The 18,231-nt window shown below is 35.7% G+C and overlaps 1 protein-coding gene across 3 annotated transcripts in view; it reads left to right on the forward strand.

Moving 5' to 3' along the window:
• Nucleotides 1–1,866: 1,866 nt before the first annotated feature.
• LOC127864705 (uncharacterized) overlaps nt 1,867–18,231 on the forward strand; it is a 36,282-nt gene continuing 19,917 nt past the window's right edge. Inside the window, exon 1 of one of the 3 annotated variants that reach the window (XM_052404598.1) lies at nt 1,867–1,962. The gene's annotated coding sequence lies outside the window, so the exon portion shown is untranslated. Of the gene's footprint in view, nt 1,984–18,231 lie in introns of all 3 variants that reach the window. The other 2 variants (XM_052404596.1, XM_052404597.1) reach the window with 2 other exon arrangements.

Here is an 18,231-nt window from a genome sequence, read left to right on the forward strand (position 1 = left end):
GAAAGCTCAAGAGATCAATAGCAGCGTGCTATAACCTGCTCCTTTTTACATGACTTGATGGTATTTAGTCCCCAATTCTACATGGCCAAGGGCAAATTAATGTGCAGATTTGACAAATAAGTCATAACTGGGATCCAATAGGCAGACTTTCATATTACTTGTATTTAATTTAAATCATGATCTGAATTGCTCTTTGGCAAATCTTCGTTGGTCACAGTATTCAACTGAATTTTGTTCACGTTCAATATTTATCAGACAACATCTTTCTTCAAAAGTTTAACATGATTGCTTGGTTAATTTAGAAACAAGATCAATGCATCATAACATAAAATGAAAAAATGTGTAATAGTAAAAATGGCAGCAAAAAAGCACTAGATTATCTGCCTTAAATCTGAGACGTTATGTTGATGTATTGGAATTTCTCATAAATAATGTGTTCCATAGTTGTATAATTGTATAGTCGCATGCATGAGTGGTGTCAATGTCACAATACCAATTAAAGCCTATAATTTACTAAAACAATTTGAAGTTTGATGTGTGTTTTTTTCAAGATCTGTTATATATAATATAATATATATATATATATATTGTTGAAAAGTTAACATGCAATAAGTTTACTGTAATTAAGTGACAAATAGTTTTACTGATTTGGTTGGATGCATATATGCAGATATATCATGGTTTGTGCAGAGGACAGTAGCAAAAACAAGAGCTGTCTCCATAGGATGACATACGCCCCGATAAACGCTTTGATAGAAGTTATGAGCATTTTTCAAAACCTAAACGCTGACACTAAGTTCAAGGTCAAAGGGGTCAAAATTTGTGTGTGTATGGGAAGGCCTTGTCCATGATGCATACCAAATATGAATGTTACATCTGAAGCGACATAGAAGTTATGAGCATTTTTTCGAAACCTTAATGCAAAGTGTGACGGATAGACAGACGGACAGTGCGATCACTATATGCCCTCCTTTGGGAGCATAAAAATGTGTTTCACATTGTTTTGGTAAATTAGTAATGTAGTTAAAAGAACAGAATCATCAATTATAAAGTTATTGATTATAAAGTGTTGCTGGCATATTTGATGCATTCATCTAGCTGTAAGAAGGTCCCTGTTTTATCCCCACTGGCACTGAGCGAGGGTTCTCAAAATCTTTAAACAATATGAATAAGTACATATAGGGTCGAGAAAGCCTTGTTGATATGGGGGCTAAACACCTGAAATCAAAGCGCCCCAGGTTAAAGGCCGAGGCCAAATAAATAAACCAGAGGCCGCATGAGCCTGCTATACTCTGAACAAGTAATGTTTCTTCTCAGAAAACTGGCTTAAGTGTCTTACTAAGCTTTAGACTTTGAGCTTCAGTGCAATCTAAAATAAATTGGTCAAATTAATTTAAATAATTTGTATAAAATAAACATTCTGCACAAATTCAATTATTTACTTTACCTGTGTGCATGAATCATTTCAGTCTTGATGGTTAGTGAACTATGTCAAAAGCACCATAGCTATGAAACACTTGTACTTTGAATATTGCTATGTTCCACAGAAATGATGCTGATGATAATTCTACACGATGATGAATTACTAGATATATTTCTAAATTCCATTTCCACCAACAATTCGGTTATTCCACTACCAGTTCAAATGCTTCGTACACAGTTGAAAATAACAATATTCCACTCAACAACCGTGACACATGTACTCAATTTTTCAACTTTTCGCAATTAAAATTGTCTTCTACTGTTATTGTTGTTGTTGTACGTTTGAAAGTAGTTCGAAAGATGGCGACTATTAACCCAGAGATTGATTTATAAATAAATCGTCTGCTGATCCAGAGTGAAACTAACGAAATAGTGGAAAGTAACCTCGTCTATAACTTCCGCCTTCAACCGTTTGTTATTAAAATTGTGTTTTAAGCATTTTTTCATGAAAAACACGCACTTTTACATCGGTGGTAACAGGTAGAAATCTTTCTAAAGGAGGTATTTGTTTCTTAAGACTTTTTGTTTGATTTAAGTTCAGTTTATAGTCGATGACATTTAATTTTCTGAAATGGCAAGTAGTGGGTGGGGTATTCTTGTTATCGCGCTGACGTCACAACCATAGCGACGGTGAAAACAATGCCCTAGATACGGTCCATTAACAACGCTGATTGAGCTATCTCTGCTGGCATTTCGCCAATTGCATTCCTATTTGGAAGTTGATAAGTAATTAAATGTGCTGTAATTGGTGTTTGAAATGTCTTTTGACTGTTATAAATGGTTAGATTGCACTTCGAAAGCCCAATATGACCAGAAAATAAAAAAAATTTGACTAAATGAATTATCCATATATATTACATACGGGATGTTGGAAAAATGACCCGAACAAATGGCCAATGTTCGAGTACGGTATGTTCGATATCTTTCTCATTGAGACACTAGGTAAATAAGTTTATTCTCTAATAATGGGAGTATCATGTAGATGTTGATGTGATTAATATTGTTGTTCTTTTAGAGTTCATTAATATTCTTACATTGTATTTTTCTACTATGTCAATTCATAATAATAATGGAAGCTGGAAAATTAGTAGGAAATTCTGGTACACCTATTGAAAGCCTAAGTTATGTTATCATAATAAAGCTTTATTTACTTTATACTGATCTGATTTATAGTATTTTTTTTATTTTGGTGCATTATCTGTTTACATTGTGATTTATATGCCAAGATTGGTTTAATAAACGTGACTAACTTACTAATTGTCTATCGCTTTTATGTTTATGATTAAATCAAATTAAAACAAAAAATAGATCTAATTAATATTTCAATAAATAAAAAAAATGTAAGTAAGCAGTTATTCAAATATGCAAATGCATTAGAGCTGTAAGTCAATGCTTAAACTGCAGTACTCAGCCCTGTTATATATCACTTCTCGTCCCTGACAAGGGTTGTATAAACCAGTTGATTGTTATAAGAATGAGTGACAAATATATAAGATTTTTAACACACACATCTATGTACATTTTTATTTTAATTATTTACCCCTGTTGCTGTCAAACGTAATTTCTTGTTTTTATGATGTCGTTCATTTGTTGCCATAACATTTAATCTTTATACGGACCGTAGGAGCGATTGTCCGGGATTCGGAATGACGTCGTTTGAATAAAAACGCTAGATATGTTACTTGTGTTTTACGTAAATTTTATAATTATTAAATGCTTTATTTATTTATTTTAATTAATCGGGCTAGTATCTTTGTGGTGTACAATTTCTGATAATCTTAATTTGACATGACTTTTAATTTGTACAAAATGTAACATATCTAATTTAAGCAACTGTTAATATAAGTATGTCGGCGTTAATTATTCAACCAAATGACCGGGTAATACACACAGAAAGAGAAGAAGACATGGTGGCATCATCAATCAATTTTAATGGCGCTGTCATCTACCACCCAGTGTGGTTTATGACACCATGCTGTTAGTTAAGTCTGGATAATATCTGATCAAGACGAGATTATCAGTTTATGCAGAACAAAGGGGCAATTAAAAGGCTTACACGATTTTAAGATTGATGCAAACAATCAAATCAAAAATATTGCATTTAATTTAATTAAATGTTTATTTAAGGTATCAACGTGTTTGTTTTCCCAGTTAAATACCATTATGGTTAATGTATATATGTTGTATATTTAAAATTGATATATTTATGCCCCCCTTATAAGAAGAGGGGTATATTGCTTTGCACATGTCGGTCGGTCGTTCCGTCCACCAGGTGGTTTCCGGATGATAACTCAAGAATGCTTGGGCCTAGGATCATGAAACTTCATAGGTACATTGATCATGACTCGCAGATGCCCCCCATTGGTTTTTGTGTCACTAGGTCAAAGGTCAAGGTCACGGTGACCCGAAATAGTAAAATGGTTTTTGAATGATAACTTAAGAAAGCATATGGAGCCAATAGGCCGAACTCTGAACAATATAACTGAAGCAACTGGTCTGTAATCCTAAATCTATAATTATCAGTCCAATGAAACATCATCATTTTAGTAAAATAAAGTGGATCAGTAAAAATATAATCAGAATATGAGATTTTTTTTGTATATTTTGTATATTAAATATTGTTTTAATGTTTAATTTTGTTGATTAATATAAATATAAACAGGACAGGGGAGGTAATACACTATTATATCTTTCTTATATACAGGGGAAGCAAATTCAATAAGTTTAAATTTTATGTTTAGGGTCACAATATACCAAAAGATTTCCGTAACAAATTCAATGTAAAACCGACAACTTCAACGAAAAATAAAGTCAAACTTTTGCGCGTATACACCCCTATACTCATACCTTTTCTTAAAGAGCATGCCAAGCCGAATGGATTTACACAATAAAAAAGATAGGTCATCCAGTGTGTAAGAAAGAACTCGACGCGAATCAACGGTCACTGTTTTAAGGCCACCTTTTTACCGGCTGATCTCCAGTTGATGAGAGTTTCCCGCCATCTGTCAAAATCTCATGTAGTCTCCAACCTATAAGCAAAAACACTGAATTTGTAGTATACAACAATGTTTTCACTACCACATGCACACAGAAATATTCAAAAATAAAGTCATGGCAAGTGGCCATACAGAGAATTGTGTCTTCAAATAAATGACGTTCCATTCTTTAGAGGATATAGCATTGAACACAAAAATGAGTTAGTATATTGTAACTTTAAGGAGAAATATATTCTGATTAAAATGTGTTTTATTGCATATTATTATTTTCCTATTCATATTGCCCCAAAATATTAAGTTTGGCTGGATTATCTGTCCATTTGGCCATTTTATATCATATTTTTACACGCTGGTGTTTTCCGTCCGAAGAAGGCGATTTTAGGCCTGTAAAAGCTTAAATGTCCCTTTAAGATTTAAAGCTGTTGTGTTCAATATCTGCAACAATATACCAAAACAAACCAAATGGATAGGCACGTGGGGCTTATGCGGGGCTGGGAAAGAGTAAATTTGTTAGATATTTTCACTCTAAGCAATTTTGATAATGTCTCTTTAGTGTTGTTTTTTTTAAATCACCCCAAAAATGTCAATTTCAAAGCAAAAAAAATCCAATTTCATCCAAAACAATAAACAAATTAGTAAAAATGAGAGATCAAAGATACTTAAAAGTGTAGAAATCAATAAGCTTCCAATAGCTTGTTGCGCAACAATAAAAGTGTGAAATCTTGAAAGCGCCTTGTCGCTCGGAGCCCCTTTATTTACCAGCAGCCAATGATATATTCTAGCATATAATGTCGTGGGTGCCTTTAAACTGCAGCAGATGGTCAATATGCACTGCCAGCTCTCGTTTAGAGGTTCAAGAGAATACAAAGTTTCATATTTTGGGCACAAAATAAGTACTTTTGACTATTTTTATGGTGGCAATCAGGTCAAAATGGAGGTTCATAACTGAGCAAAAGAAAAAAATGCTCATGTTGGGTGTTTAGACTGGAAGGAAAGGTTAAAATGAACAAGATACATATATGTAGGCAAGCATTATAAGCTTAGCAATGAGGTTTCATGTACTAACAGGGGCAGAAAGGGAGCTCAGATCAATGTAGGCTTCCTGAAAGGGGTTTCTAGTACTTCTTCTGGGGACACAGATTCACGCAGATTTCTCAACACAACAAATATCATCCATCCATGTCACCTTTGTATGCAAAGACATGCGAATAAGGTCAATACTTCCCTTACATCACTGAACGAGAGAAGCATGTACCGAATAAAAAACAAAACTGGTTGCTGAAAGTGCCACATTTTTGGTAAAAAGACCCCTCTAAGGTAATTACATGATGAAGGGGACACTTGCTACAACAATCCTATGTTTAAGTCCGACGCGACATCCTTTCAAGCCCGAACATTAACTGTAAGCATATTGTGAGAAAACAATACCAAACACAAGCTAATTGTAGGGTTACAAGTAGCAAATCAACTCGGCTGTACTGCATACATGCTCAGGAACAAGGATAAACCTGTTAAGTGCCAACTTCCGCTGCCAGCAAAGCACGAGCTTTACGTGTCGGGACGCGGAACTATAGATTCAAACTGCACGGAGAATTGCACAACGGCAAGGGTTTGCGTGAAGACAAACCTGATTATGGCAGTATTTCACACCTTAAGCATCATTTATATGCTTATTTGCTTGTGTACATGATAATAATTTAGTATTATTACCTGTTTTGCCATCAATAACCCTTATGCAGTGGCCCTTGGCTTAGTCGCAGACATACCTCTACCTGAAAAAGTCAAAATACCCAATAGAAATAGATATAAAATGAAAAAAACACATGCATTTATGTATTTTTAGTGTATTTCTATGAATAATATAAAGTGATAAAGCTTGTTATATTCATGATTGTACTTAACATGAATGCTGGCTCAGGAAAGCATCTGCTACACTGTCCAAACTGTACAATTGTCCGCCATTCCATGTCGGTGAAATGGGGCTCTGTTTGAATGTTAATGCTATACGCTCAAGCTATTGTTGCGTTACTGGATCATGGAGACCCAGGCGTTGAATTCTGACTTCATGAAGCACATTAATGCTACACGGTCAACCAATATGCCTTTGAATTTAAGTTGGAAAGCAATTTAGCCCTTATTCGGCTATATAAGGGTGGGGATCAACTTGAAAAACAACTATTCCAGGTCATATCATCTGAATTCATGCATTTAATGCACTTATAATCTTCTCTTTTGCTAAGAAATGACAAAAAAATCAGCTTTCCCAGCCATATTTTGCACTTGCAGATGATTTTTCATTTTTACCTAAAGTTAGTTTAGGTCAAAATATACCAAAAGATTTCCTTAACAAATTCAATGTAAAACCAATAACTTCAACGAAAAATAAAGTCAAACTTTTGCGCGTAGACACCCCCATACTCATACCTTTTCTTAAAGAGCATGCCAAGCCGAATGGATTTACACAATAAAAAAGAAAGGTCATCCAGTATGTAAGAAAGAACTCGACGCGAATCAACGGTCACTGTTTTAAGGCCACCTTTTTACCGGCTGATCTCCAGTTGATGAGGGTTTCCCGCCATCTGTCAAAATCTCATGTAGTCTCCAACCAATAAGCAAAACACTGAATTTGTAGTATACAACAATGTTTTCCCTACCATGTGCACACAGAAATATTCAAAAATAAAGTCATAGCAAGTGCCCATACAGAGAATTGTGTCTTCAAATAAATGACGTTCCATTCTTTAGAGGGTATAGCATTGAACACAAAAATGATTTAGTATATTGTAACCTTAATAAATAGAGGATTTTTGTTCATGTCAGTGTGAGATCATTTGTTATTTTTTTCGTTGTCCCTTGACGTATTGCTTTTATATTTTGCATTCTTGTTTACCAACATCACCCCAACCTATATTTCCCCCCCCCCCCCCAAACTCACCCCCCAAAATATTTTTTTTGAACATCATCTCATAAATTACCACACCCCACATTATACCCCCTCTCACCCCCCCACCCCCCTCCCCCCCCCCATCCCCACCCAATTTTTTTTTAAACATCTAATAAATTACCACACCCCACATTATACCCCTCTCTCACTCCCCCCTACCCCCCTATCCCCCTATCCCCCCCACCCCCCCCCCATCAATTTTTTTTTAAACATCTAATAAATTACCATTCCCCACATTAAATCATTATACCCCCTCTCACCCCCACCCCCCCCCCCTACTCCCCCCACCACCCCAATTTTCTTTTAAAACATCTAATAAATATTTACCACAACCCCACATTATACCCCCCTCTCACCCAATCCCCCGTACCCCCCCCCCAACCCCCCCTTCAAAAAAAAACATTTTTTTAAACCATCTAATAAATTACCACACCCACATTATACCCCCTCTCACTCCCACCCCCTCTACCCCCCTACCCCACCCCCCAAAAAAAAATTATTTTTTATTCTTTTAAACATTTTATAAATTACCACACCCACATTATACCCCCTCTCACCCCACCCCCCTACCCCCACCCCCCATTTTTTAAACATCTTATAAATTACCACACCCACATTATTCCCCCCCTCTCACCTCCCCCACCCTCCCATTTTTTAAACATCTAATAAATTACCACACCCCACATATCCCCCTCTCACCCCCACCCCCCTACCCCCCCATCCCCACCCATTTTTTTTTAAAACATCTAATAAATTACCACACCCCACATTATACCCCTCTCTCACTCCCCCCTATCCCTCTATTCCCCCCACCCCCCCCCAATTTTTTTTAACATCTAATAAATTACCATTCCCCACATTAAATCATTATACCCCCTCTCAACCCCCACCCCCCCTATTCCCCCGACCCACCCCAATTTTTTTTAAAACATCTAATAAATATTTACAACACCCCACATTATACCCCCCTCTCACCCCCACCCCCCGTACCCCCCCGACCCCCCCCTTCAAAAAAAACATTTTTTTTAAACATCTAATAAATTACCACACCCAACATTATACCCCCCCTCTCACCCCCACCCCCTCTACCCCCCCACCCCCCAAAAAAATTTATTTTTATTTTTTAAACATCTTATAAATTACCACACCCCACATTATACCCCCTCTCACCCCACCCCCCCCCCCCCCCTACCCCCACCCCCCATTTTTTTAAACATCTAATAAATTACCACACCCCACATTATTCCCCCCTCTCACTCCCCCCTACCCCCCCACCCCCCCCCCATTTTTTTTTAAACATCTAATAAATTACCACACCCCACATATCCCCCTCTCACCCCCGCCCCCTACCCCCCGACCCCCCCCTCAAAAAAAAAAACAACATTTTTTAAAACAACTTATCAATAACCACACCTCACATTATACCCCCCTCTCGCCCCCACCCCCCTACCCCCCCAGCCCCCTAATTTTTTTTTTAAACATCTTATAAATTACCACAATCCCCACAACTATGCCCCCTCTCACCCCTACCCCCCACCCCCAGATTTTTTTTTTTAACATCTAATAAATTACGACATCCCACATTATACCCCCCTCTCACTCCCCCTACCACCCCCCCACCCCCAAAAAAAATACTTTTGTTTTAAACAATTAATAAATTGGCCACACCCCACATTATACCCCCCTCACCTCCCCCTGCCCGCCCACCCCCCCCCCCCAAATTTTTTTTTTTAAACATCTAATAAATTACCCCCACCCCACATTATAACCCCCCCTCTCACAACCCTAGTCCCCACCCCACCCCCAAATTTTTTTTCAAACATCTATTAAATACAACACCCCACATTATACCCCCCTCTCAACCCCTCCCTACCCCCTCACCCCCCCCCAAAAAACAATTTTTTTTAAACATCTAATAAATTACCCTACCCCATATTATACCCCCCTCTCACTCCCCCTACCTCCCACCCCCCAATTTTTTTTAACATCTAATAAATTACCACACCCCAACATTATACCCCCCTCTCACCCCCCCAACCCCCCCCCCAATTTTTCATTTTATTTTTTATTTTTGAAAGATCGTCTAATAAATTATTGAATATGAACAATTTCCCCATGATGGCTTACGTTATACTGTCAAGCACTCGAATAGTCGAGCGCGCTGTCCTCTGACAGCTCTTGTTAGGTCACAAGGTCAAAGGTCAAGGTCACAGTGACTCGAAATAGTAAAATGGTTTCTGTAAGATAACTCAAGAATGCTTACGCCTAGGATCATGAAACTTCATAGGTACATTGATCATGACTGGCAGATGACCCCTATTGATTTTCAGGTCACTAGGTCAAAGGTCAAGGTCGTAGTGACTCTAAAGAGTACAATGGTTTCCGGATGATATCTTACATTAGGTCAAAGGTCAAGGTCACAGTGACAAAAAAAGTATTCACACAATGGCTGCCACTACAACTGACAGCCCATATGGGGGGCATGCATGTTTTACAAACAGCCCTTGTTATTGTTTGTTTTTAATCTAATTTGTTTCAGTAAAGTAGAACAACTTTTTTGCATTTTGAACAAAATCTTAATTTAATTGTTTAAATATATAAATCACGCTCTATTTCTCAATGCAAATAAAATAGCGCAGCGCTAAATATTATTTCACCGTCGTCAAGGGGCACGTAACTCTAACTGACGCAAGTGCCCGGATGTTGCGATATTATGAATTAATGTAAAATATTAGCTTGATATATTAAGTTAATAATGAACTTTGAAACAATCAGCACAACCAAAGTAAAATATACTTCAGTGATACATGTGATTGAATCAGTTCTAATAAAATATAAAGGAGTAAATAATATCATTGTTTCACCTTATAAACAACTTTCTTCTTGGGGACTGTAGAAGATAATTTTAGAATCTGGTAGGTTCTTGTTGAGGCTTGAGTTCTTTTTGAGTTATAGAGATTGCATGAAATAACATGATAGATATCCTGCTTGATGCAGTCGTTACGAAAAAAAGTTTTGACACGTTAACCATAATTTGCTGAGCAAAAATGCGACACACAGTTCAATATTGTAATTCATCAAATATATCCTCTCTTCATTTAAATTTGTCCCTGATCACTGGGTCATAAGTTGTCCGTTTACATCTTTTTAAAATTGATATAAAAAACTAAAGGCTGAAATGTATGAATTTATATTTAACTATTACCTCTTATGTTCCCTCTATTTCCTTAATTGATCTACCAGGTATTTCTTTATTAAATTTTCCAAATAAAGTTTATTATATGTTAAAAATGAGTCTTGTTGCAGGGATTTCTCTTCCCCAATTGGGAATAGTACCTGTCCGATACACATTGGGAAAAATAAGCGTGAAAAACCCTGAAATATGGAAGATTCGCTTCGTGAAATCTTCCAATTGAGATTACAGTTTTTTTAATTGCTTGGTATCAAAAGCAAAAATCAACTCAAATATTAAATTACATTCATTCTGGCTTGAAATGTTCAGTGTAAGTGCCCATTTTATTTGTTAACTTGCAGACTATGCTCTTTGGGAACAAATTTGATGGCATTTGCCTTTTTGGGGGAAATTTTCAGACAGCAATTGGGAATTTTAAAGTTTTCCTTCAATTAGGAAAGTACCTTTTACAGGTACCGGTACTTTACAAAGAAGAGAAAACTCGCAGAGTTGCTTGCTTGTCCCATTCCTGGATTGTTTAATGCAGCTTGGATGTAGTCTGGTGGGAGTAGTGAGGACGCGAAGTTTTACACAGCAGCTTGTACACACTGTCCTAACTCTCATACACTCTCCCTATAGACCCAGATTCCTGACACTTTCTATACAATTCTTAGCCCATGCTTCTGCAAAACCTGAAATGATAACAAAAATGACAATAATTATTATTTAATGAAATATCATTATAAAGGCAATACTTTCACAACATGATAAAAAATATAAGGTGACCTTTTGTCCATTGTGCGTCGTCAATACGTGTCAGGTGAGTCCAAAAATGGTTCTGGGTAGGTGAAAAACATGGCCACCAGTGAGCGGCGCATTTTTTCCTTCTTAGTTCCCCTGAGCACAACGTCCAATCTTCATAACACTTGGTCAAAACATGTGTACCAACGATATCTTGGATGAGTTTGCAAATGGTTTCGGGTGTTTGTGAAACATGGACGCCAAGGGGCGGGGCAGGTTTCTTTATATGGCTATAGTCAGGGGTTTTATCTGATTTTTGGGAATAGGCCTGGCCTTTTTTGAGGGGCAAAAAATCGCGCGAAACGCCGCATTTTGGGGGAAAAATCACGCGAAACGGATTTTGGGGAAAATAAGGAAAGTCTTAAATAATCAATTAAGCATATCTTACTGTTTTTAAAACAAATTCAAGGTATCAGAAAATTTCATTATGCAATATTTTTCTATTTTCTACACTGGATCAGGTTAACTTATATATTTAAAGGTTTAAAAAAAAAATTTGGAGGGGAAAATGAAGTATAGGGGAAAATTTATCAGCTGAGGGGAACAAAAAATCGGAGGGGAAAGGGCCGATTTTCGGCGGGTCACAAAGAAGGGGAAAAAAAACCTGATAGTAAAACTTTGTTAACACTCTAAAAGTCACATGTATTGTCCAAAGTTCATGAAACTTAGTAAGAAGATTTGTATCTCCCCCCCCCCTCCCCCCGGATCGAATGATTGGGGGTATATTGTTTTTGGCCCGTCTGTCATTGTTTGTGTGTGTCCCAAAACTTTAACCTTGGTCATAACTTTTGCAATATTGAAGATAGCAATTGATATTCGGCATGCATGTGTATCTTATTCTTATGGAGTTGCTTATTTTGAGTAGCGGAAGGTTAATGTTAATGCAACCCATGTGAAAGACAAAATAATCTTACGGGACATGAGGTCCGAAAACTTTTTAAAATTCACCGGATTTTTCAAGGTTTTCCCGGACCTTATTCTTCTTTAACCAAACAATAGAAAATACCTTCTACACTGTATAGATTTTATTTTTATTATAATGACGTTCACAATTTTGAACAATATTAAATACAATAAAATAGCAACTTAACAAAACTGTTCTATAAAAAATGGGTTAAAACTTTCAATTAAAATTGCTGAAAGCTTTTTGATTTTTTTTTTAACATAACAAGTTATTTAATCGTTAAACATATGCTTCTACTGCTTATGTTTATGCCCCCGGTAGGGTGGCATATAGCATTTGAAATGTCCGTCAGTCAGTATGTCCGTCCGTCCGAAAAAAAACTTTAACATTGGGCCATAACTTTTGCAATATTGAAGAAAGCAACTTGATATTTGGCATGCATGTGTATCTCATGGAGCTGCACATTTTGAGTGGTAAAATTTCAAGTTCAAGATAATCCTTCAAGGTCTAGGGTCGAAAATACAAATCCAAGAGAAGTAATAAGCTTTAATGGAGATAATTATCTGACCTGCCAAATTAAATATTTTTTAAAAATAGATCAAAGCGGCGCAGTAGGGGGCTTTGTGTTTCTGACAAACCTAGCGTGGTAAAAGGTCAAGGTCATCCTTCAAGGTCTAAGGTTGAAAATACAAATCCAAGGGAAGTAATAAGCTTTAAAGGGAGATACATGTTATTATTATATATATAATGATATGAAACCATACAACTGAAGCATAATCAAAATGACATTTTATGGTCAATCCAAGCACACAATGACACTTTTGGGCATACAAGTATCTTAGGTACTTTAAGGTTACCTGTGAATCTACAGTCACGGCAGTGGCTTATAATTAATTGCTACTAAAAATAGAGATTTGTTAGAGACAATTATTTTCAAGGGAAGTAATTTATATTATTATAAATCTCAGATTATATATTTCCTTACTAAGAATTTAAGATTTTGTATTTTGTTTATTTATTACTTAAATGATTGATTTGTCAAATTTTTTTTTTAAATGATATAATATCATTTCTTTACTGTTAGAGCTGCAACGATTCGATCCGATTCATCGAAAATCGATTCGAAATGCTTGGATTGGATAACGATACCAAACCTACCAAATTCGATTCGATTCTTTAACATAAATACATTCAGGAAAAGCGTCAAAATGGCTGAACAAGTTGTTGCCAACAAATTGAAATTATCAGATGCGCCTAAGAAGCTAAAATCAAAAGTGTTGCAGTATTTTGGGTTTCCGGATGGTGGCCCTACCGATAAAGCAAAGTGCAAACTGTGCTTCACGGATGTGGCGTATGCTAAGTCCGGCTCAATCACTAATCTAATGCAATATGTCAAACGCAAACATAACGTTGATTTAGCAAGACTAAGAGGTCGCACAAGTGCAACAAGACGCCTGAGCCAGAAAAGTAGTTCTATTTCTTTTGGAGCAGACCTGTTTACTTCTACGGATTCGCCGTAGTTACTACGGATTATTTGGCTAAACTACGCACTACGGATTTGTACTGAAAAACTACGGACCCATCGATCAAAATGTTCAAATTTCAGTTTTTAATCGTCACTTTCGCTTATTTTTGGTCTTAACAGGTAATTTATCAATCATAATCATTTTGGCACTTGCGTAGTAACAAACGTTGGAATTCAAGCCTCCCGGGGAACGAGTGCTGAAAGAGCTTGTCGAGTCGTCACCGAACGACAACTGACTTGCGTATTGGTTCGCAAATTTAGCCGAATATATACGATTTTACGTTGCTATCCAGTATACACATCTCTCTCTCTATTGCGGAGAATACTGACGATAGTCAATGTATCGGGATTGAGCACGCCTGTTTTTACACACGTCCAAGATGGCTGCAAGCAGACGAGAAATTGCGATTAACGGCGAAAATAATAATTACCATTCAAATTAACAACGGATATCATATGGTCATTATGGAATAATGTAATGCGTGTGTCAATTAACGCAACATAATACGTTTGAGATTTAACAAAACATAAACAAATATTTATCGGAAATCTGCACAGTGAATGTGCGTCACGGATACGAGTGTTGGAAAATTGGAGTTTAGTCTACTCACAAAGTTAAAGCATTTATTATAATAAGATGAGTATCGTTCGAAAATGGAAAGAGACAAATATGATTTGATTTATATGTTAGTGGATCTGTGAATAATCAGATGCATATGCATTTTCTGCTTTATTATGTTTGTTACGCTGTACAGTTTAATGAAATAGCATTGAACTGAGGTCAAGTGCAAGATATTGAAAGGTAAACAAATTAAATATATTATTTTAACTCCATTTGATACATCATTAACACAACAAGAACACTAAAGGATGTTTGTCAATATTTGTTTATGTTTTCCCCTTATGGTATTTAATTTTTTTAAATACTGAATTAAATTAATAGCTACTCTTTAAGAGCTTATGATGAAATGGTGTATTTAAGAATCTATAGATTATTGCAAGTTTAATATGCATGTGGATGGATATTAACTAAATATTGTCTTCATTTAAAGATTTAGACATTGAAACAGCACTTTATAATAAAAAATTCTGTCAAACATGCACTTAAAAACACTTTTATTTTGTTACTTATAATCATATGTATAATGATTAATGTCTCCCAATTTATTGGTTTATCGCGCTATTTTTTCCAATTTCATGGTTTATTTTCCCAATCCAAATGGCACAGGCTGTAACAAATCAAAGCAAAAAAAATCACTTTACAGATTTTATTATTAGCAAGTAAATTTATCTAATGCTTTATGTACCGATAAACTGATATGTGACCCAGTCATGGTGTTTTAATGCTCAAAATGATTGAAAAGTTAAAAACTACTGACAACAGCCCAAAACTACTGAGAGATGCCCTCCATACTACTGAGAAGCAATCGGTAGGGTAAACAGGTCTGTTGGAGCTTTGTTAAGTTTATTAGAGAATGTGATTTGTCCTACAGGTAACAGGTGATGCTGTCATGGCACAATGGTAGACATGCTATTGCGGTTTTGGGTAAAAGTATAATAGTGATAATACTACCATTCAGCTGATTCCAGATACGTTCTTATGATTATTTATTTATTTTTTATATTATTTTGTAACCAACACAATCTTCTAGTCAGAGGTTTTTATATTAAAATTGAGTCCTAATTTGCTATTTTTTTTTATGTGTTTTATTGAAAACACATTTGAATAGAAATGTTAGTTTTGAGGCATAAGAGTGAATATATGATAAAACTAGGTTTGAAGATGAATTGAATTGAAAAAATCGGTATCGGAGTGTCTGAAATCAAAGTCGAATCGAATCGAGCTGTTGGTGAATCCTTGCTGCTCTATTTACTGTACTTATTTGTGAATGGTTGGTTTCATTACTTACCTGTGGACTTATACATAGATACATGATGAACTGTGGCTATGATCTCTTTGATAAACCACAGGCCTTGGTAGTCAGCGATGTATGACTTGATCAATGTTGACTGTCTTCAGACCCCCCTCCCCACGCGGTAGGATGGCATATAGCAGTTGAACTGTCTGTCTGTCAGTTGTCATTCTGAAAACTTAAACATAGGCCATAATTTTTGCAATATTGAAGATAGCAACGTGATGTTTGGCATGCATGTGTATCTCATCAAGCTACACATTTTGAGTGGTAAAAGGTCAAGATCATCCTTCAATGTTAAAGGTAAAAAAACAAACTTTGAGGGAAGTAATAAGCTTTAAAGGCAGATGATTTCTATACCTGCCAAATGATAAATATAAATTTTATTTCAAAGTGACGCAGTAGGGCGCATTGTGTTTCTGACGAACACATCTCTTGTTGCATACAATCTTGACAAGGAACAAGCAACAGTCTTGTGGTTCCCCGCTTTAGATTTACGATGATCAGAAGGATTGAAGCCAGTTAAATGCAATTAAACCACAAAAAATGCGTCACGAAGCACTGTGCAATATATTTTACTGGTTCTTTGAATGGCACTTGGAGCTTGCTACGTCACTTTTTTCCATTTGGAATGGGGCCGAATACCGGACCCGATTTGGGGCCGAATACCGGACCCGATTTTTAACGAACACAACACTGCAGCTTAAGTATTGGATAAATGTTTTAAAAAAGTACGTCCTCTTTCCAGCCCTTACCATTTATAAAGAATTTCTCAAAATCTTTGTATTTAAAAAAATGCCTTATGTTAAAACTGTAAAAAAATCCCCTGGAGTGGTGATACTTTTTTGCAACATAATAACAAATGGGCCTCTGCCATGATTGCTGTAATTTGGGCTCTGAGATCATTCAGTTACAAAGCATATTTAAACAATAGATAATATCTCGTTAAACTGTCTGAATTAACTAGCCATAATTAAATGACAAAAGCTCATCCAATACTGGTCTATTATCATTCTCAGGTCTGTGATTTATCTTTAGTCTTGTTGACCCTTTCTGTTGAAAACAATTTAAGCAGTGACACATACACCTTTATAAATGTTACATTGTTCTATGATAAAATAAAAAGATTCAAAAGGTTTGAACATAATCTTTAGACATCATGCATGGCACAAAAAGATTTTAGGCTGACGGCTCCAAAAAACCTCACCTCTTTGAATCAAAGTTTGTAAATTGAGTGAATGATCTTATCAGAAAATCCAAACTGTTTAAAGGGGCAAATGAAAAGTATTTCCCCATGACAATGCATATTCTTTGTTTTCAAAACGGTATTTATCTAAAAAAGATGTTTTATTTTTTGTTTTACATAGATGCCTTTAGTGGGAGTCAAACTTATGCCTACACAAAATCTCCTTCCATGAAATTTTAACTTCACTAAAGTCCTCTTAGTAATAGTGTGCATGTGTATCGTGGATATTTATGTACATTTCATTATATATTATTACTACTACCAATTGTCCCATGCATACTAAAAGTATCCGTAGCGACAATTTCTTATTTAGGTATCCAAATGTTTTAATGAGTGTTTATAAAATGGAGACATTATACAAACAAATGTGCCCAGCAACCATTTAATCCAGTCTTGTTAAAATTTAATATTATTTTTCAAAATATAATAAGGTATTAACCATCATTCTACCCCTTTAATTATGTATATTTAAAAATAAGATCACTATAATTTGGACAATTCAAAAGTCTATTCAAGTGATTTATTCACCCAAATTATCAATGTTCATAATTGATCATTTTTATATACCTGTTTGATAACTGTTTTTAATAAACTTTGTAGTGAACGGTACATAAGATGAAACAGAGATAACACATTGTTTAATACTTGCTAAGGAGCCAATACTCAACATACATGCAGGTAACTGATGGCTTGAAACATAACCAATGCTATTGAATTTGAGTGTACTTCATGAATATTTAAAGCTTGAAAATTCATGCCAAAATCACTGAAGACAAATTATTAGAGTTTTATGGATATTTTTATTTGTTTATCAATATCAATTTAACAGGTTTGTATAATTGGTAGTTCTAAAATGTTGCGCAATTACCTAATTTAAATAGAATGCAAAATTGTAGTAGAAGAAAATTATAACACCTAATAGCAATGTATTTACTCATATAATTATCCCCCACCATAGGCGGAGGGATATTGTTTTGGTGTTGTCTGTCCGTCCGGAGCCATATCTTGGCAGTGCTTTGGCGGATTTCATTGAAACTTGGTGTGAGTATATATATGGATAAGAGAATAATGCACGCCAAATCGCATTGTAATCCCAGGGTTTTTTTCCACTTTTTGGGAAGATAGCCCATGGCTTTGGAATTGGGAATTTTATCGGTATTTTCATGAAATTGGGAAAATAAATTCATTAGCCTTTTTTACCACACGAAAAGTCCACTGATTAGGGAAATACTAAATTTGATTTAACTC

The sequence above is a fragment of the Dreissena polymorpha genome, chromosome 1 (assembly GCF_020536995.1).
Source record: "Dreissena polymorpha isolate Duluth1 chromosome 1, UMN_Dpol_1.0, whole genome shotgun sequence".
Taxonomy (NCBI): domain Eukaryota; kingdom Metazoa; phylum Mollusca; class Bivalvia; order Myida; family Dreissenidae; genus Dreissena; species Dreissena polymorpha.